The sequence below is a fragment of the Drosophila arizonae genome, chromosome 3 (assembly GCF_054131065.1).
Source record: "Drosophila arizonae isolate 15081-1271.41 chromosome 3, UAZ_ARI_1.0, whole genome shotgun sequence".
NCBI classification, from domain to species: Eukaryota; Metazoa; Arthropoda; class Insecta; order Diptera; family Drosophilidae; genus Drosophila; species Drosophila arizonae.
Window position 1 is genome coordinate 3,223,918 of NC_142923.1, and position 21,645 is coordinate 3,245,562.

A 21,645-nucleotide genomic window follows, 5' to 3' on the forward strand; every position below is an offset into this window, starting at 1 on the left:
GTAATTGTGGTTGATATATACATATATATTTCAATAATATGGTAAAAAATTAATTAAATTCTCGCAATCAATTTGGCATAAAATGGTCGCTGAATGGAAGAAGTTCATTTCCAATTGATTTGCTGCTGGTTTTTGTGGTACCTATGCACACACACACACCCACACTCTATGACTGTGTGAGTGTGCGTGTATGTATGTATATGTATATGTGTATGGCCAGTGCTACATTTTTGCTGATGCAGTTGAATTTTAATGAAAGCGACTTTGCTTCTTTTTTTCTCCTACAGAAAATTGAATTATAGCAGACAGTGAAAGAAAGAAGGAGACAGAGAGAGAAAGAGAGAGAGAGAGCGTGTGTGAGTGAGCAGCAAAAGTTGTTGAGATTTTCAATTTCTATTGAACTCCGGCGAGCGCATTGAAAAGTAGCTGTGAATAAAAATGAATGGAATATTTTCTGCCACAGCAAGTCAGATGGACTTACAGAACTTTTCTTCCCTTTCTCTCTCTCTCTCTCTCTTTGGCTCTCTCTTTTCCTTTCTTTCCCACTTGCAATATGACATTGAGTTTCAAGGGATTATTGCTTTTATGCACATGAATTATTCAGCGATAGTTGACTATCGCAATCATAACTCATATCGAATATATATATTCACTGATCTAATTGCGTGAAATGAATAGCGCTGCGAATCTCAAAGTCGTAAAAAGAAAAATCTCGCTTCTCTCTCTTTTTTTGTTATTTTTTGTCGATTTCTTTTTGGTTCTCTCGACAATGGCGCCGTAAAAAATCAACTGTGGGAAGCGCGCTGCACAAATTTGCATACTCATCATCATAAAGCGGAACATAAGAGGGACAAAAATGACTAGACTCAAGTGAACTGAACCCAGATTATAAGTTTCATAACTCAATAATTAAAAGTAAACCCAACAAAAGAGCTATTAAAACAAGTAGCAGTTCAGTCGTGACGGATATATACGACTAACACATGCACTGAAAAAATTCAAGAGTAAGTTTTTGTTAGGGGTGAGCAGAGGCTGAACTTTGAATGAGTCTGGCTTAAACAAATGATGTTAGAAGACAATGGGAAGATAATACGCATTTTAAAAGATCGTGTGAATACCTATTATACAAAGAACACAATTTTTACAACAGTCAGAGACAAATTTGTAATTCCTACATCTCAAGAACTTACACATTGTAAGATCTTTAATAAGGTATACAATCAAATTTTTTTATTTTTCAAATGAATTCTGATAGATTTATCGAATAGCATTCGCTGTTCAGAGACATCACAATTTTAATAAAAATTCCAGCTTTAGATCTTCTCATACATTACACAACAATATACCCGTTTGTCACACTGTCAATAGTTAAAGGGTATCATTATTAGCAGCAGCTCAAAATGAAGATTAAAATAGAGACAACGAAAAAAAAAAAAAAGAAAACACCAACAAATTGTGCACTTTTTAATGGCTCTTAGAGTTAAGGTTAGCACCGTTAAATTGAGTGTTGTAAAGTTTGGCTTGGCTTCGCTTTTCTACAGTATTTTTATTTTTATTATCATCGTGTTACACGTTCGCTGATTAGAGTTGTCAGCGGTAGCTGTCTTAAAACCAATCTTAAGCGGCTTATTATAAATTTGCTGCATAAATAAACACGGTGTCTTCGCTCTGTCTCACTCTTTTTCTCACTCTGGCTCTGTCGCTTTCCGTATGTAATTTACGAGCTTTGGGGTGTGCCATCATGTTCAAGTATCCCAACAAAAAAAAAAAAAAAAAACGAAGTACACATAAAATATTTCAACAAGGTTGAATAATAACTTGTCTTGCAGTTAACACTCGAGTGCCAGGGCGAAGTGATTGCAAATACTTGTAATTGAAGATACCAATTGTTTGCCAGCAATTAGCGCTGTCATCTCGCTCTCCCTCACCCTCACTTCCCTCTCTCACTCTGGCTCGCTCTGTGTGTGCGTATGCTTGCGTATACTTAATTTTTGTGTGGGCTTTCAAACCGCGCCCGCATCTCAATCGTCTCATTTGGCCCATTCAAATTTAAATTTAAATTCAACTTGTGACAACATCCGCTTAGGCAAGCAACCAACCTGCTGTCATTTTCATATTTGGCATTTGGCTTTGAGCCAATTAAAGCGTTTGCTGACTCATATTTATTCTTTGCGAAGACCGTTTAGTTTCACGAATTATATCAACATTTATCTACAGCTTCTTCGTCTGGCTACGCTTCATCTCATTCATTTATCATTGGCCCCATTGAGCAGCAATCAATAATAATAATAAGAATTGCGGCTGCTTTCAATGCCAAAAATTCTAGGAAGTAATTATGCCAGCTTTGGTGTGGTTTTAAGCTTTCTTTGTGCAACTAAATTGTTTTCGTCAGCGACTAAAATTTATGGGCAGCAAACGCGAAAGAGTGTTTAATATAAGAGGTTTATTATTGAAGAGGTGATCTAAATGCTGGTTATAGGTTTAATCAATAATTTCTTTCACATTAAAAAGAAGAGTTTTATATGTAAAGCCAATTCAGTGTGATTTTGCTAAGTTTAAGTTTTCAGCTAGATAAGAATATGATTAAAATAAGTTGAAGATATGCAGCAAACGCTTTAATATACTTTCTATATTATTATTACTAATATTATTCAAGCAAGCTTTGAAGTTTTTCAAAAGAGCTTCAATGCTTCATAAAGAAAAAGAAGTTCAAGAGTATGCAAAAAGAAAAAAAAAAAAAAAAAAAAAAAAAAAACACAAATAGTTTCTATACTTCAATAATATCTTTAAAGAAAGCTTTCAAGTTTTTCACCAGAGCTTTAATGCGTTTGATTAATCTGAAGGAAATACTGAATAGAAAAGAAGCTTTCAAATATTTTTTATACTTTAATATTATCAACAATCAATGAGCTAAAAGGTAACAAGAATTTTTCTGATTATACAAAAAATTGAATAAGTAGTAATATTCCAGATACTCGATCAAATTTCCAGCACTTGAGCTGTCAAAACTTTAGCTTTATGGAACTTGAACCCACCGCAGCTCCTCAACGAAACGCAGCTTAAATCCAAAGTTAGGCTTCCATTGAAAGCAACCGACAAAAATTGGATTATTGATATCAGAATTGTAAGCTGTATATTTTTGCTGGTATTTTTGAAGCAAACAAGCCGAAGAAAATATTCAGCTGGCATGCTTAAATTCTTATAAACAGCTTAAAATAAAAATAAAAAAACAAACTTTTTAATACCGAGCTCGAAAAAACAAAAGCAAAAACAACGCCAAGCTTTAAGTCCTTTGCATGGTTTTTCTTTTTATTTTCTCTTCTCTCAGTTTTTTTTTGTTTTTGGTTTTTCGCAGATCAACTCGATGCGTGAAGGTAGAACGGAGAGCGGAGTGAAGGGCAGAGGAAGAGATGTGATACGCGCAGCATTTATTAACATTGCTCGCTGGGGCGTGGCAGCTGCTGCTGCTGCTGCTGCCAAAAGGTGTTAAGTGGCAGCCACGATGCGAGTGCAAATGATGATGAGCCACGGCGAGCCGTAGCCGTAGCCGCCGAATATGAGCGTTGGAAAATCTGCGTAAATTTCGAAGCGAGCGGCCATAAATAACAACAAACAACGCTGAAGGCGGCAGCAACAAACATTGAATAAAATATATGTAAGGAAATGAGAGCGGCCCAATGATAGACTAACTAGATATCCTGTAATCCAACGAAAATGAAATTAAAAATGATGTAATTATTGTGAAAGCAACAAAATTAATATGATATATGTACAAAAATATGTTTAGTGAAATGACAGACTAGCTAGATATCCTGTAAGTCAATAGATAATATTTAAACTGCATGATAAATGCTTGCGCTGATGTGGAAACGATAAATGTTAACTAACATTAATGCAAGCATATATACTCAGATAAAGCTCATACAGAAATGTAGATATATATTTTTTCGCAAATAATTTCAGCTTTAATTTAAGGTCTTAAAGTAGCTTGTGAATGTAAGCTTTGCAGAATTCCTTAAAATTGAATCTGCAAAAATTAAAAAAAAAATATTTAAACTACATCTGCTTATATGGCAAATGGTTTCACTAAATTTTCTTCTATTTACACATTAAACATTCGCACTAAATAAACCTTGACTACCTCCCAATTATAGGGTATATCATCATAAACTACATTGTAGATTTAGTGCATTTTTTGTTTGTTTATTTTTTGTGCATATTTTATCAGCTCATAAAAATTAACTTTCTTGAGCATGAGCACACACATGCACACATTAGTCACTTCTCCTCTCAGCTACAGGGTACAGCGAATTTCTGTGTAAAACAATATTTATGAAATTCTCTGCTGATTCTCCAAGGAGGCATTTTCAGTGTTCATCTTCTTCTTCTTATTTTACATATACATTTAATGGTTAATTAAATTGGGAAGCGAAAAACGTGCGAATACGCGCTTCCAGCTGAAATCTCCAATTGAAAAAGTTGCAATGGCCAAACCAAATTGGAAATTCAATTGGAAAACAACTGCCAACAACGCACACATGCACAGAAAACACACAAGCACACAAACACACACGCATACACACTGCTACAAACAGATCTGAACACTTGCCGCACAAACATTTGCGCAAAGTTGCGGACAACGCGCGTTGACTGTGGTCAGAAATTCCAACAACGAAATCTTTAGAGCGGAGTGAGCTCCATACGATATATTATAGGAACTTAGATACATTTATGAAGTTGAACATAATGATTTTATATATATAAATTTAATCAAATATTAATATATAAGTATATGTATATATATATACTTGAAATAAAAAGTTTTTGTGAAATTGGAGTTTATTTATATGTACAAAAAATTGTAATTAATGTAAAAGATTGACAAAAATAAATAAATAAAAATAAATAAAAAAAAAATAAAAAAAAAAATTAAAATAAAATAAAATACGAGAAGAGGTAAATCTTATGGAGATCATAGTTTATATATGGACATTTTTCAAACCTTAGTCTTATATTAAAATTTAAGCATTTTCTGGATATTTATTAGAAATTATCATTATTCTAGAATTAAAACCGACTTAAGAATATAGGCACTTCCAGCTGGAGCTTTCGGCTTGAGTTACGATAAATGTAGTCCTAATTCTAGGTAAACAATTCAGCATTTAATAGTTGCGTAATCTGGAAATGTATTTTAATTGAGCTTTCTTAAATATATTTCAATTTAATTTTGTCTACCCTAAGGAATGGTAAATAAGATTATTTTATTTAATTTTTGATTTATTTAATTAATTTATTTAAAGAATTTTCTGTATACATCTCATATATAGTAATATCTGTATTTCAATATTTTCATTGAATTTCTAGATCTGCACGCGCTCATCTCTAGCTGAAAATGCATTTGCGGAAGCTCAAGAAAATTACGTCAGTGGCTTGCTAAAAGTACACACAGGCACACACACATACGTACGCACATAAAAACACACAAGACATATAAACATACACATACAAGCACATAGAGGCACACACATATACTCATAGATAAGTGACTGCTTGGGCGCTTAAGAGATAGACCAATACATGCCTGACAGGGCAAAGAGTGCGTATGTGCCTGCATGCATGTGTGTGTGTGTGTGTGTGTGTGTATGTGTGTGTGTGTGTGTGTACATGTATGTGTGCCAAATACAGCCAAGCGGCAGCGGCAGCAGCACAGTCAAAGTTGGCAATGTTGCCATAGTAAGCAGTAGCTGCTCCTCCTCCTCCTCTACATTCCGCTTCATCGTCAACTCTTCACCAATGACGCAGACGATTGAATCGCTTGGCCCAAAGAGTTTGGTAGCGCGAACGAGAGAATTGGGTCAACTGCCGCATATTTGGCCAAGCAGCCGGCTTTAGCCGCACAGCGCGACAGCGCTGCCTTCTTTAACGGTTAATGTTATTGCGCTTTTGCTCGTTTATCGCCGGCCATTGTTCTAGCTGAGATTTAGTTGAGCAGGCGCACGCTGTGGCTCAAAGTCCGCAAGCAAAGTCAAAGAGGCACACGCACACTCACACACATACATACGCATACACACGCACACACACACACACACACACATACATAGATAAAAGTCAAACGGCAGCCGCTTAAATTTACTTTACGACTCATTGTAAACGGCATTACGATGGAGTCAAAGGCACAGAAGGCAAATTGTTAAGGAACGACGAAACGCAGCAGCTGAAGAGGCCAAGCTTGTGTGTGTGTGTGTGTGTGTGTATGTGTGCGATTCAATTTGTGTTAGCAAATTGTGTGTGCGTTATGATTAGCAAATTTTCATGCAATTGTTTACACATTCCAATTACCTATTTATTGTTTCTGCCATCAATTGCTTATAGCTAAATAGCTACAAATACATATGGATGTGGCACAAGCTTAGGCAAATAATAAAAAACTTGTTTATACATATACATACATATAAACATATTACAATATATTGCATGGCATATGCACTTTAAAAGGCTTTAACGCCGCTTTGATATATTTATTTAATATTTAATTTGCTTGTCAACTTTAGTCTCTCATGTGGAAATTTGAGCACACACAAAGCACTCAACTCAATGTTTCAGCAATAAAATTAATTTTAAACCTATTATTATTTATACGCTTTATAAACCTATTTTATGACTTGGCAAAAACTAATTGTTGTAAATTTATAAGTTTATCTTTGGCTTTGACAGCAAATCAAGTCCTGCATGAATAAATAAACTGAGATTTACAATCCGTTATTGGAATAATTTAAATTCATTATTCATTTTGTTTTTAAATTTAACAAAATGTTGCATTTGTATGGTTGATGTATTAAATAAATATATTTTATATATTTAGAGTATATTTTTGATATTTACAGGCTTTGCATAGATTATTTATTTAAAATAATAATTTCATTTCTTTTTTTTATATAATGTATATATTTGTATGAATAATACTTTAATAGTTATTATATATGAAATTAAAAACAAAAAATATATTTTATTTTATTTGTTCTATTATTTATTGCCTCATTTTATTTATTTTTAATATATTAATATACTAGTGTAATTTATTTATTTATTTATTTTTTTTTTTTAACTTCAGTAATTGATACTTTTTTTTATAATAATAAATAAAATTAAATGAATTGAAAAGGATCAAATAAATTTTATTTCATCTTTTTTTCCTTTTTTTTTTATTTGAATGTAACTTGATATTATTAAATGTTTATTTACATTTTAAACTTCTCTCAAATTACACTCATTGTTATCGCTGCTCAACTTTTTAATCTGAACAGCTTGCAGCATTTAGACTAATTTCCAAAAAAAAATAAATTTATTGCTGAAAACCACATAAAATTGTCGTAAAAACATTTGCCATTTCCTAAAGTGAAATAAAATGAATCATGCAATTTAAGCTTTTAGCTACGCCCTATCGCCCCTTTTGATTGTAGTATAAAATTAGGCTGCTTGCAAACAGAACATTGATTACATTTATGCTTAAAACATAAACATCTTTGTGTATATATAAATGGGCATATGTATATATCCCTTTCTCTACATCAGCCCATTAAAGCTTAATTAATTTTTACAACAATTTAGTGTAGCAAGTCTTTAATAATGATTACTTTCGCTTAATAAACGTCATGATTATTAAAATTAATTTGATGGCGCAAAGCTGCGGCCACATTGTTGTTGCAAGTTGTTGTTGTTGTTGTTGTTGCTGTTGTTGTTGCTGTTACTGTTGCCAACATTTTGTGTCAGCCATTTGCCAACGGCTGGCGTTGCAAGTAGATTGGAGCGCAGTTTGCCAGTTCTTTTAGTTTTTTATGCTTGTTCACGAGCTCAAAAAAGAGAGTATATTGGCTCGATGCTGTTCGTCTCTCCATCCGAACATGAAGATAGATTTGTCTAATAATTTTTGCTATTAGGGCGTGGCAAATCAACAAACACTATAGCTCATGTTGTGCTATAAAGGATAGAAGAAGCTATGTCTATATAGATGCTGGTGCAGTCAGCTCTTCAACATTTGTCAAACGGTTTGACAACAACAATTTATACATGTGTAGACGACTTTCTGGAGAATATCTTCTCACACGATTCGTTCTCTAATCTCCCCTCCACCTGAGCCCCTAAATTCACATAACATCGATAGTTTAATTAATTCAGGCAACGAGCATTATGCAGTCTGCTTGACTCCATTGCAAAGTTCTTGCTTTCGCTGCAATTAATGACGTTGCAGCGACGACTGTGGCATGCCGCAGGCAACTGGCCAAGACAATGTTACAGACTTTCAATATACATACATACATCTATATGTACGTATATACATTCATTTTTTGTTTCCAATCCACTCTTCAGCTTCTGCCCGCCGTCAATTGAGACATTTTGCAAATTTAATGTTTTAATTAGAGGTAGATGAAGAGACGACGCCTAAGCCCAGGCCAAACTGGGCTTAATGGCTAATGCAGAGTTGCCACAAAATTGATGTGGCACAGTTCACATTTAAGCTTAACAACCGCAGCGCAGCTCCTGACGAGAGAGCGAGACAGAAAGAGAGACTCCTGTGTCTACGTGTGCTGGCAAAATTTCGTTACCTTCGGTTGAGTTACGTAGCAGTAGCTCCCCATGGAGCGTGGTTGGCATATAGAATATGTTGCAACATGCAATACACACACACACACACACACACAGAATGAAACATACATACACCCGCACACACACACATACACCCGCACACACACACACACACATATGTAGTTTAAGCAAATCCCATTTGTCACGCCTGCAACGCTCGACCCGTTCGGTTTGTCAGTCTCCATTGACCCGACAACCAGCAGGGAGACGGTTGGCAAAGCGGGGCGTGGCAGAGGTGCTTTCAAATTTTACCTTGTAAAATCTAATATAAATGCAAACGCAAATGTCAAAAATTGTAAAATTAAAAATCACATCTGTCTGGCTGGCCCCGTGCCGCACTTGCAACTATTTTTGCGCACACACGTCGTATACGCAATGTTATTTAACTTTTTTCTCTCTCTCACTCTCTTTCGCTCGTTCGCATCGCATCTGTCACATTACGTATACGCAATCAGTCGTCATCGTCGTCTGTGGATATACGCCACATATTGACGACAGAAATTTACACAGCGTTCACTGCCAAAAATTAACTGTTTTACGATGAGTTGGAAATGATGAAAGCGGCAGATATCCTGTAATTTTAAATTGAAGGTGCGATTGAAGTGAGAGAGAGAGAGATGTTAGAGATATGTTGAGGAAGTGAGGAAAATGAGAATTTAGTTTCGATTTACGTTGAATGTGGACGGAATATTTTATGTTTATAAAGAGGCTAAGTTAAAAGAAATTTATAAAAATATAAGTGAAGAATAATTCCGAAATGAAACACTTGAAATCAATGCATTTTAAGTGTAATTGGGGCATTGAAATCAAATTTTATTTTCAATTTGATTCAAAGAATATAGGCAATATGAATCTGAACCCTTGACTGCCTCGGAATTTTGATTTTCGAATCGAAATTTTATTTCGAATTTTTTCAATTCGAAATAAACTTAAGCCATAGATTACACACATCAAAAATATTCAATTTACTTAATTTTAATTTCTTTGTTTATTATTATTATTTTTTTTTTTTTAATTTTTGGGGAAATATTCTTTAGGGATCTGTAAGGCTGAAGAAAGATTCAATTTACTTTACATTACTTTAAATCTTCTGTCCAACTTCTCTAGCTACCAACTGTATATACCCCTTAGATGGCATTCAACCTAAGGATCCAATGAAAATACATCAAATATTTGCAGCGAGAGTTGTTTGAAGGGTTTTTGGCACAATAAATGTCAGCAATGTTTGATGCTGATTGAACATCGCGTCGCGTTTACATATCATGCGGGACAAGTGCATGTGTCGATACAAAAAAATATAAAATATATACATACATATATATGTGTATATGCATATATTTTTAAATATTTATATACGAGTGTACATGTGTACAGCAAAGTTTGCAATACAATTTAACAAATGTGCTTGACAAATTGTCAAGAGAAAAAGCGAACCAAATGTGAAATAAAAAGTTTCATCAATAAAAAAAAAAATGTGAATATTGAACGAATTTGCATATACACATATATATATATTTCTATATATGTGAGATTAAAAGGAACTTTTGCAAGTTTTAGTTAGTGCACGCAATTTGGCATTAAAAATTGCATTGCATAAAAGTTTTCATTTATGTTGCATTTACTTTTTAATTTAGTCTACATGCGTACGTGCGTGTGTGTGTATGTGCGTGTGTGTCTCTTTAGGTGTCTGCCTGCTAAAATGAATTTTATTTTAATTTATGCACAGACTTCAACAGACGCAGCCAGACAAACTGAGGCACAGGTCGTCGTCGTGCGGAGAGGTATGACCCCTCCCTGTACCCATCCACCTGCTGCACAAAGTTCACACGCAGACTCATTGACACACACACACGCACACTCACACGCAACTGCTTGACAACGGAAACGGAAATATGCGCAATTTTTCAACAAGACAATGTCTGTCAGTCGGGCAAAAGGCGACAACAACAACAACAACAGCAACAGCAACAAAATAGATGGGGGCAAATGCAAAATGATAAGCCGAAAAGTTTTTCTGGCGTTTTCCCTCAACTTTTCTTGCACTTGCACAAAATTATTTAAGTTTTTGGCCGTTTGTTTGAGTTTGCTGTTTGCAGTTTTTTGTTTTTGTTTTTGATTTTTTGTTTTACAGTTTATTCAGTTTTCGGCTTTGTTTCAAGTGCGTTTCGCATTTAAAAAGTGAACTCTTCAAATAAAAATGTGAAAAACAAAATGTAGAAATAATTAAAGAAGTGCGTGCCAAATGGAGAGATTAAGTGCTCAAACACTGGCCAACAACAGAAAAGTTTTTCCCAACCGAAATTGGGTCAATTAAAAAGTTGTCTTGCGGCCCGGTTGAATGGCCAGAGAAAAGTCTCTAAGCAATCTGCTCGTTAAGTAGTTGCTGAACTAATTAAAGTATTTGTTTTTCCACTTTTATGTCGAAAACAAAATATTAAATTGAATAGAGTTTTGATTTAGGAAAGTGGTTAAAGAGTAAAATTTAAAGGTATATATTTTTATATATAAATAAAATTTTATTTTATTATTTTATTATTCTTTACCATGTTCGTTGGCATTACTTAAAATCTTATCTGCATGAATATCATGTAAATTTTTTAGCCTAAAATAATAAGGAAAAGAAAAACAATTCACAGCTGAAGCAGCTTATGCTGCATAGCAAAGCCATTTAAAAACGTTTTTGTATTTTGAGCCAAATAATTCATTGAGATTCATTTTGGTCAACAGCTGGCTTTATTGTCATGAAACTCATTTGTTTTATATTTAAGTTTATAGTCGCAATTAAAAATAAAAAAAAGAAGAAATTATGCAGCTGATTTTTTTTTATAAAACAATAAAACTTGTATAAAAGTTTTTTTTAAAGGCATTTCGACTGCATAATATACTCTACACTGCAACATTTATACTCTTCAGTTCACATTAAAAACAAAAAATGTCAAGGCTGCAAAAAAAAAAAAAATAATAATAATAAAATAATTAAGAAAACCAGCTTTATACATATTACACTCAGAAAAACAGGTTCAAATTGCGTTGACAAATCCCATATATATACCAAAAATGCGAAATGCACCTTTAGCATTTTACAGTAATTTGAATGCCACAAATACAATCAATTTGTATTTTTCTGGCAGCTGCAGATATCTGAATTGAATTGCAGTATTTTTTTGATTCCCAGAATTCTACCCGAATTGAATTCGCACTCGAATAAGAGCAATCCAATTCGTAGCATTAATTTGAGGCACATTTTGGATCATTTTTTTTCCGTTTGGTGTTTTTTATTTTAAACAATAAAAAGTTGTTTATCACGGACTGCCACAAGCACGCGGCCGAACGCATTTAAATGAGCCGCAAACAACAATTATTGTAAATGCTTCTGCACATATACATATAGATATATATACATCTACAATTTATATATATATACATGCATATATTTTGCAGCCATATTTATTTGTGATTTTTATGCAGAATGCATAAATTGTTTGCAATTGACGGAAGAGTCAGCAGAACAAACGTCGCCCAGCCAGCAATAAATATAAAAACAATATGTATTCGATTATTCAATATTGATACGCAGAGCTATTATTTGAAATGAGCTTTAAGTCATAAATTGATCCCTCTGATCCTGTATAAACAAAGCAAATGGCTGCAAAAATTGCAGAGCTTTCATCTGCAACATTGTGTAAAGCAAGAGTTTAGGGCTTTCAACTATTTGTTTATGCTTTGAGCTTTAATATAAGATAAAATGAAATTCAAGTTTTGGCTGAATTTTTCATTTATACATATTTTGAGCTTTTGGATTAAGCTACTGACATTTTAAAGCTTTAAGCTTAAGAATATGAATATATTATTTTAGATAACAAATTCAAGATCCTAACATTGTAGAGCTTCTATATCAGGAAGCATTACTTCCTATACACATACATATTTACTCGTAGCTCAAATCGTTCCAATTTTTTAAAACATTGCCAAAGAGCTTTGAGCTTAAGTTCAAGCTTAAGCTGCATAAAGCTAAAAGCTAATTCGTAAAACTTTTCATCTGTATTGCATTCTTGAATTTAGTTTTTAATCCACTTTTTCAGCAATTGTTTTTGAAAGTTGAGTAAATGGCAAAAGTTTTCAATCAATGCAAGATTACTCGAAATGTTTATTATTTATCGTTGATTACCGGGCGAAAACATTCTAATGAAGTAATCAGAAATTGTTTGTTATGCAAACAATGGGAAAATGTAGTTGAATCAGTGCATGCTGTGACTCAACTCGGCTCTGCTGCTAAAATCAACTATAAAATTAATTAAAGGTAACAATCGGAGTTTAGCTGGACGCCAAGCGAATGGAAACAGGTCAGTGCATAAATTGCAAGAAAACGGCAAAGCCGGAAGACAAACGACAAAAACAGTAGAAAATTGAATGTAAAGAGACAAAGAGTGTGTGGTGGAGAGGGGGTGAGAGAGAGGCACTGGGACAGACAGACAAAGGCAGCGGCGACAACTTCATGAATTGTGCAACGAGCATACAGAAGCGCCCAAAAACGAAGAGTTTATAAAGAAGCATTTGAGTGGGTTTCAAAATAACAAAGCTCAAATACCCTAGAAGAGAAATGAACTTAATAACATAAGATATTATGGGTGGTAAGCCTTAACGGTATTACAAGACTTCAATATGAAGTTTTATTACTCTAATGGAAGTAAATTTAAATACAAAATAAGATCATTTTTAAAGTGTACTTTGGAGTAAAGGAAGAATCATGTATAAAACTTAAATTATATCTAGCTGATATTTATGTATATCCATATTTTAATGATTTATCTACCAAAATGTGTGGATATATTCATTCATCAATCTATTTGTCTATATACCTTATTATTCTTGCAACTGAGTTTGCTATATATTAGATCTGTTCACAATAGTAGGTATAGAGATCTGCAGGCCCATAGATAGACATATAGAGATAGATATCTAAACTAATATCTAATAATAATATCACAGAGACAGTGATTATAGCTTCTCAATAAATCAGAAGCTTATCCATTTCATTTCCATTTCATCTACTTTACATTTCATGTTACACATGCCGGCATATAGTCTCCATACCCTGCGCAAAGCGTATGCTGAGCATAAGTATGTATAAAACAATAAATTAAAATGCAAATTTAAACGAAAATGAATGTAAACAGTAACAAACACTTGCAGCGCTGCGCTGACTGCAATCAACTTGCTCTCAGATATGTCTTATATAGACTGCCAGCTAGCAGTCAGCTCAAGGCGACTGCAATTGCAACTGCAACAAATTGTGGCGACAATGAGACTACGCTCGGTTAGCTGCTAAAACAGGAGCGGAATAATCTATTCTACTCAAATGGGCCAAAGGGCTGAAGAGTTCAGCTTAAGGAAGCAGTAAGAAAACTAAAGGCATTGCTACTACATTTTAATTCCTTATAATTTAATTTTTGTATTATTAAATTATGTTATTTATACGTAGTAAAATATTTTATACATTTTAATTATAAATTTATATATGTAAATATAGAGCTTTTTGAGGTATACGAACTTAATACAAATTTTGTAAAATATATACATTTTTATAAATTTAGTTTTCGATTCGGCCCCCTTAACCTTGCTGATCCGCACCTGAGCTTAAACACTCTGCTGACTGATGAGGCGGAAGTGTCATAGAAAGCGAAAAAAACAGACACAACTATAGCGACTCGACGGCGACCAACTGACCCGAAAAAATACCAAAAACGAGACACTCGAATAGCCCAGAATTCGATGCGAATCTTTAGATAGATTGCCAGGCGATAGAAGTGGCCCATTGTTCCGCTAGCCGGCCTGAAGGTCAGCCATTGTATGGTAGTGTGTGTGGTTGTGGCAAGTGCTTTGGACCAGAGCCAAAACAAATGTAAAACGAAGTTGCGCCAGTTACCACGTGTCACTTACCTAGGGGGCGTGCCACAACAAGCGCCCAAAGAATACAAAATAATGCAGTTTCCAAAAATCTGTCTGGTCTTACCTAAAAGTAAAATAGAAAACGAGATAAATATGGTATATTCAATATGGAGACATTTAGTTTTATTTGCTAAAAATAAAAAAAGGAAAAACTTTAGTTTAATTTACAAAATATTTTATAACAGATATGGGGGCGGTTGCTTTGTGTGTGTATGCCACAGTTTGTGGCAAGTTGCAACTGTGCTTTGTGGCCAGCCGGGCAGCTACACCCGCAGAACGATAAAAAACTTTCTTGTTTTATTTATCTCACAAATTTGCATTGTTTTATTTTTGTTTTTTGTTCTCAAATAATTGCAGCAGAAAGAGCAAGAAATTCGCAAATGGCTCTGACCGCCAAACCAGAAAGCAGAGCAAAACAATAAAAGTGACTAAAAATGGTTTTTGGCTATAATTTTGTATGGGGGAACCTGTGGGAGTGAGTTACTGGCGAATACCCTATGTTTTCGGCAGACTTTTTTATTAATTTTAAAAAATTAAAAAAATCTTGCTTTATTATATATTATATTTTTGTATTCCGCAGAATCATTATTTATTAGATTTTTTTTTTTTTATATTTTGCACACACTTTGCCTAGATAACATATTCTTCTTTTTTACTGTTCTCTCGATTTATGAAAGGATTTGAAATGTATTTAAATTGAAAATTATTTATTAAATTTTATTAATTAAATTTAATTTTTTTTTTAATTTTCTTTCAATTTATTTTATATTACAAATTAACTTCAATATATGATATTTCAATTAAAATTTTTTTTTTATGTATTATATCTATCTATATTTTTCTATCTATTGCTTCTCCATTAAAATTTACTTTAAAAATATATATTTAATAATTTTTACCAGTCAAGCATCATATAATTTGTTAAATTTTGTTTAGCATTTATTTCTTTGAAAAATCCACAAAGGAATCTAAATTTTATTCTAATTACTACTTGGAATTTTCCTCTTGAATATAATTCATTCATCTAACTTTTATGTAAATTTAAATTCAGATTTGTTAAAAAATCATAAAAAAAAAACCTAAACCAAAAGTGCTGTTGGCTTTCCACCATTAGTTTCAAGCGTATTAAATTTGATGTAAATAAAATTTAAACACAGCAATGAAAGGACCACAAATGAGAATAGAGCTCGAGTTGGCTGTTGGCTGTTTGTTCGTTTCTGGCTGCATTTGCCACTGGCTATGACCGAAAACAGCTCTCGAATGGATTTCGTTGTTGCTGCTGTTGGCGTGTTTAATGATTATTTGCATATTTTCGCAACCAAACAGCTGACAAAAGTCAAACGAAAGTAGTCGAGAATCGAATGAAAAAAGCGATTTACTGCTATTTATGAGTCGCCCGAGGTGAATGAATATTTATTGGATGTAGGGCATCAAAACCAAATGGGGAATAATTAAAAGTAATAAATGCGAAACTAGTGCAAAATATACTAAGGAAAAACAAACATAGTTTTAATTGAGCTTTAGCAACTGAATGAACTCTGATTTGATAAGGATATCTGTAACAGAAGAGCTGTAGAAGTAGTTAAATGAATATGCTGAGAAACGTATTTTTAATAATTTGTTTATATGGAATAAAATCAATTTAATTGAAGTTGAAATTCATCTTGAAAAACTCAATTTATTTTCCGTTATATCATTTATTATTCAATATACCCATTGTCATCGAAAATCATTTTAAAACAAGTTTTCTGTGCGTAAATAAATTCACACTTAAATTCAATTGTATTACGATTCTATTTCCATCTTACACATTTTATAATACTTCAAACATTTGCATTCAATTCATCTAAATCATCTGAATGTGTGTGTTTTTTTATCATTTCATATCATATCAAATAAGAGCTGCAAAATTTGAACAAGACGTTAAATAAACAATAAATATTTGAAGATTTACAGATTGAAGTAAAGAATCTGCTTCAATGGAATGAACTAATGAATAAAAATTCAAATATGTAGCAAAAACATAAAAAATCGAATGCAATCAATACATGGCATCCAACAGAAGCTTAAATAAACAACACACACACATACATACATGTATATACATACAGACACGCCCACACATAGTCACACCCGCACTCTCTGCTCTAACATTTCCATTCGAAATGTTAACCAAATGTTGAGCGAGGCGTTCAATTCAATTGAAAAGATTTTTCATCAAATTCAAACACGTCGATGTGGAAGCTGGCAAATGAATTATTGCTCCTGGGCGTCTATTTTTGTTGGACCAAAATCCAGGACTAACACCAGAATACAAACACAGACTCCTCGCACACCAATGCTAGTCGAAAATGAATCATTTGTAATATTATTTTATTTTATTTTTTTTTGAAACTGCGCCAAAAACTTGACACCTCTTAAATAAATACCCAAAAATAAACCAGTCAAAAGGCAGCAGCAGCAGCAGCAGCGTCAGCCATACCAATAAAAACAACAACAATTGGCATTATCTTGATGGCATTTGTGCTCCAGCACCCGCACGTTTTAGCCAAGCTGCGACCCTCGAACACAATCCCAATTCCCACCAGGCAGTCCAGACCGTGGCCAAAGCCAAGCTCGACCTTCAGCTGCACAGTTTGACAGCTGAGCAGCAAACACATAGATAGATAGAAAAAGAGAAATGTATGTATATATGCATGTAGAGATATGTATATACAAATCTGTACGGATCTATGCAGGTTAAATAAATGCAAAGAATTCACTTCTTTTTTAATTTCATTTCAAATTGGGTATGATACAAATGAAGGGAGAATATGTTCATGGCGAAATGAATAGTTGCAGAGAGAAAAGGAGCTAGGAGAGAGAAAGAGCAAGATATTGAGAAAGAAGGAGAAGGAGAGTGAGAGTGAGAGTTAGAGTGAAAGTGAGAATGAGAGTGAGAGAGAGATAGAGTTAGAGATAGCGATAGAAATAGAGATAGAGATAGAGATAGAGATAGAGATAGAGATAGAGATAGAGATAGAGATAGAGATAGAGATAGAGATAGAGATAGAGATAGAGATAGAGATAGAGATAGAGATAGAGATAGAGATAGAGATAGAGATAGAGATAGAGATAGAGATAGAGATAAAGATAGAGAGAGAGCTAGAGGCAGAGCTTCAGCTAGAGCTGGAGCTAGAGCGAGAGAGAAAAGGAAGTTGAAAATGGAATGGCAAGGAAATACCAAGAGGCTTTTTAGTATATACTTAATGCTAAAAGTAAAAATTGAAAATTCCCAGCAATACCCAGTACTAAACGCTTTATTTACTATATGAAATTTGAATGAGAATTGAAGTCTTAGCGAAGTAGTATCCAATAGAGTGCTATGCTTTACTTACATATATACCATCTCTTTTACAGAGTAGTCAATAGCCTTTATATTATATTATATTATTATATATTGTTGTACGTATTAAATGTTGTACAATATTTCCATAGTTAACATTCTTGCTATAGGGCATTCAATAGTCGTATACTTTAAACTTTAGTGCACCAACTTAACTGTTTGTCTTGCATTTTATTTTTGCGCCCGCAGCCAACGAATTAACATTAAAGTTTTATTTATTTTTATATAAAGCAAACACTATGAACAGATATATATGGATATGCAAACATGCATAAGTTGATATCAGTAAATATATATAAATGTGAAAAATATATACATATATGTATTGATATTTATCCCCAAATTGCTGTCGTTGTTGTTGCTGTTGGGCAGCTATTTGCATAAACCACAAAATCCGCTTGTTTGTATTAGCATTTCGGTTTTCGGGCATTCAATAAGTTTTGTAACTCTTCGCAGGTCGTTTAAATTTTTCCTTTTAAGAGAGCCAGACAGCAACTTGTTTTTGTTTCTAAACAACAATAAAGATATACATATGTATGTTGTTGTTCATATAGCCATAGGGAGAGAAAAGGGGAGTGAGGGAGTGGGAGCGGCAGAGCCTGCATTCATATCTTGCTGGTGTATTCATCTTTATTAGGCATTCATTCATGTGTGCAGAGCAGAGAGACGATAAACGGTCCGAGAGACAAAAGACAAAAGTTTTGCCAAGCTGGCCAAAAATGATGCTGATGATGAAACAACAGTGGTTGGCCACGCCCACATGGCCACCCAAAACTTCGCCCTCGGGGATTACTTTCAGCCAGAGAGACATGGAAGCGAGCCAACTAATAAGTTATCAATCAAATATTTTGGCATATGGCTGGACCTGCTGCATCCAATCAATTTGTATGATAAAGTCAAATGACGGACGAAGGGCGCTGAGAAGGGGGCGTGGCAGCCAGAGTGGAGCAGCTGAAGCTGGGGTTGAGTCTATCGTTCTCTTCTTTCTCTCATTCTTATTTTTGCTGTTTAGCATTGTTCGCCTTGACAGTTGTAAAGTGATTTGCTACGTGTATGCTGTATGATAATCATTCACAATTTCGGATTCGCTATTTCCATATGCCAATTTCCTTCCCAAATATGATTTGTATTGTGTCCGTGGGTGGGAAAAAGTAGATCATTTGTAATGCTAATGGTATAAAGGAAGATTAATACGAGCGACATTGTCAGAGATTGTACGATTAGCACATATAATATACATATAAGAAATAAATCAGTGATAAAAAATTTTTATACTACAAAGTTAATGAATGATTGGTATTGTATATAAAGTACAGTTGGTAACTTTCCAAAATTATTTTCTTGGATCTTAATTATCTATTATTATTCTGTCATAAACAGTTGCATAAGTCTTTCTTGATTCAAGTAACTTTCAATACAATCCTCATATACTGTACCGATAATATACTACCTTATATACTCACTTTTACTACTACTAATACTACTCTATTATGTTTTCTCCTCGGTTCCGACATAGTATTTTAGATACTTTTTACAGTATTTTCCATGTTATATAACATTTACAGTTACGCATTTTAAGCATATCTGCTACTACTCAAATTTATGCCCTACTTCTTAGTAAGCTTTACTTCATCTACTACTTTAATTGAATCTTACTCTTCGACCTATGATAAAGGTCAAAGAGAACTAAATGAAAGAATATGGAATACGTTTACTTACGTGCATCTGTTATTGTTACTCCTTTTCGTATATATTAAGCTCTCCATACTATATTTACTACTATTACTACTACTAACTACTATTTTAAATAAATTATCTAATACTATTGTCATCATCTCAAAGTCATTAAACATCTTTAACATCCGTAACATCTTTATTTCAGCTTCAATTTCAAGTTTCTAAATTTGTTTGATTAATAAATTTTATTTTAATTTTAAAAACTTAATATCTTAAGCAACCTCCCTATGCCACTTGACATTTTTCAGCTTATGACATTCTATAAGCATCATTTAAATATTTTTTCGTTATCAAATAGTAGCGTGTGTTAATCTTCTTAGCAGCATAAATAACCAGTTTTATTTTTGTCAGTGTCTATCATAAAATCATAATCGAGTTGCTAAATAATAAACCGGCTGCTCATAATTAAAATGAAATCATAAGGAATGAAAAAATAATGGAAAAAATGGCAATATTACAAATGTATTTGTCAAGCTTCACAAGTTGACAAAAAACTATTTGTGTTTCTGTTTACCAATATCGAAACGACATTTCGTCTGTGATTTCCTGTTTATTGAGCGGCAGCAAAAAGTTTTCTTGGCTCCGGGCAAAGGCGAAGAGAAAGAAAAACAGAAACGGAACTAATACAACTCCAATGAAACGAACAGATAAATGTGACAAAGTTTCGGCTAATGGCCTAGAGAGCACAGTGCTTCAAAAAATATGCTAATTTAGACACCATAAAAAAGCCAGAAAAAAAAAACAGCTAAGATCATTTAAGCACAATGAAGCGTAAAATGTAGAAAAAATGTTAAAATATTTCCAAGCTAACCAAAATGTCAGATGGTCAAAATACCAAAAAATACTCGTCATCATGATGATGATGATGATGATGCTGCTGCTGTGTATGATAATGATTTCAATGATGAGCAAATTTCTAGCTGATGTGGGCAGTTAAATAATTCGCATTGAGGAAGTGGCGTGCGGTGCGAGCTTTGTAATTTAAAATTCCATTTGAATGGATGAAACACTTGCCAAGGTCAAGTCGCATCAATAGCAACTAATCAATAAAAAAATAAATAAATAAAAATGCCAACAACAAATTGGGCTGTCCGACAAATTTACTTTTTGCTCCCAACAATTTTTTACGGCTGTGAAGTTTTCATCTTGAGATTTTCACTTGAAAGGTATTGAAAGCAAGGTGTATTAGCTTGCTGGAAAGGTGTGTAACAAGTAAAAGAATTTTATTCACTGAGTCTTGGGATACATCGACTATATGTATATATTAAGTATAAAAAAATATATATACATTAAATTTTTGAAATAGCTGAAGAGCGTCATAAGAAAATTAATAGTAGAAAAAATAAATAAAGTAAATAAATAAATTAAAAAAAAAAAAGTTATATAATCGATTTAAGATTCCGCGTTCTTCAAGCTGCATGACAAGTCGTGCATACCCAACAACTGTGCTGCTCTTGTTTACTTTCAATCGACTCCGCTGTGAAGTGCGTCCTATGTGGCATTTGATCGAGTTGCGTAACGAGTGGAGAGTAGAAGCTGTTGGGTCAAGTGTGACCGAGTGAGTTGTAAATACGAAAGCAACCAATATGGAGCTTATGATAGATAGATTGGCATAGTTTGCTCTCGACTCTCGACTCTCGGCTCTCGGCTCCCCAAGCAAATACAGTGAAGTGACTCAGAGTGTTTGCTAATGTAAAATGTGTGTTGCATGATGGTCTCTCTTTCTCTTCATCTTCCGTCCTTCTTCATCTTCTTCTGCTCTTTTGGTGTGTGACTAAGAACTCGATTTAGAGATTGATTGCCGCCGAGCAGTTGACAAATTATAGCCAAAGGTTTGAAGTTGTCGCATTTTAGCTAGCAGCTCAAGGCAAGCGCTGAGGCGGCAAAGGTTTATGAGTGCTTTTACCTACATATTCAATATATCAAACTGC

At 33.6% G+C, this 21,645-nt stretch overlaps 1 protein-coding gene and 1 long non-coding RNA gene across 4 annotated transcripts in view; one reads left to right on the forward strand and one right to left on the reverse strand.

Moving 5' to 3' along the window:
• haf (leucine-rich repeat and fibronectin type-III domain-containing protein hattifattener) overlaps nucleotides 1–21,645 on the reverse strand; it is a 77,015-nt gene that overhangs the window by 21,547 nt on the left and 33,823 nt on the right. The gene's annotated exons all lie outside the window — the stretch shown is intronic.
• On the forward strand, nucleotides 2,741–3,778 carry LOC149269594 (uncharacterized). The gene is made up of 3 exons (XR_016269306.1): nucleotides 2,741–2,917; nucleotides 2,972–3,124; nucleotides 3,356–3,778. It is a non-coding gene; the product is annotated as an uncharacterized LOC149269594 (long non-coding RNA).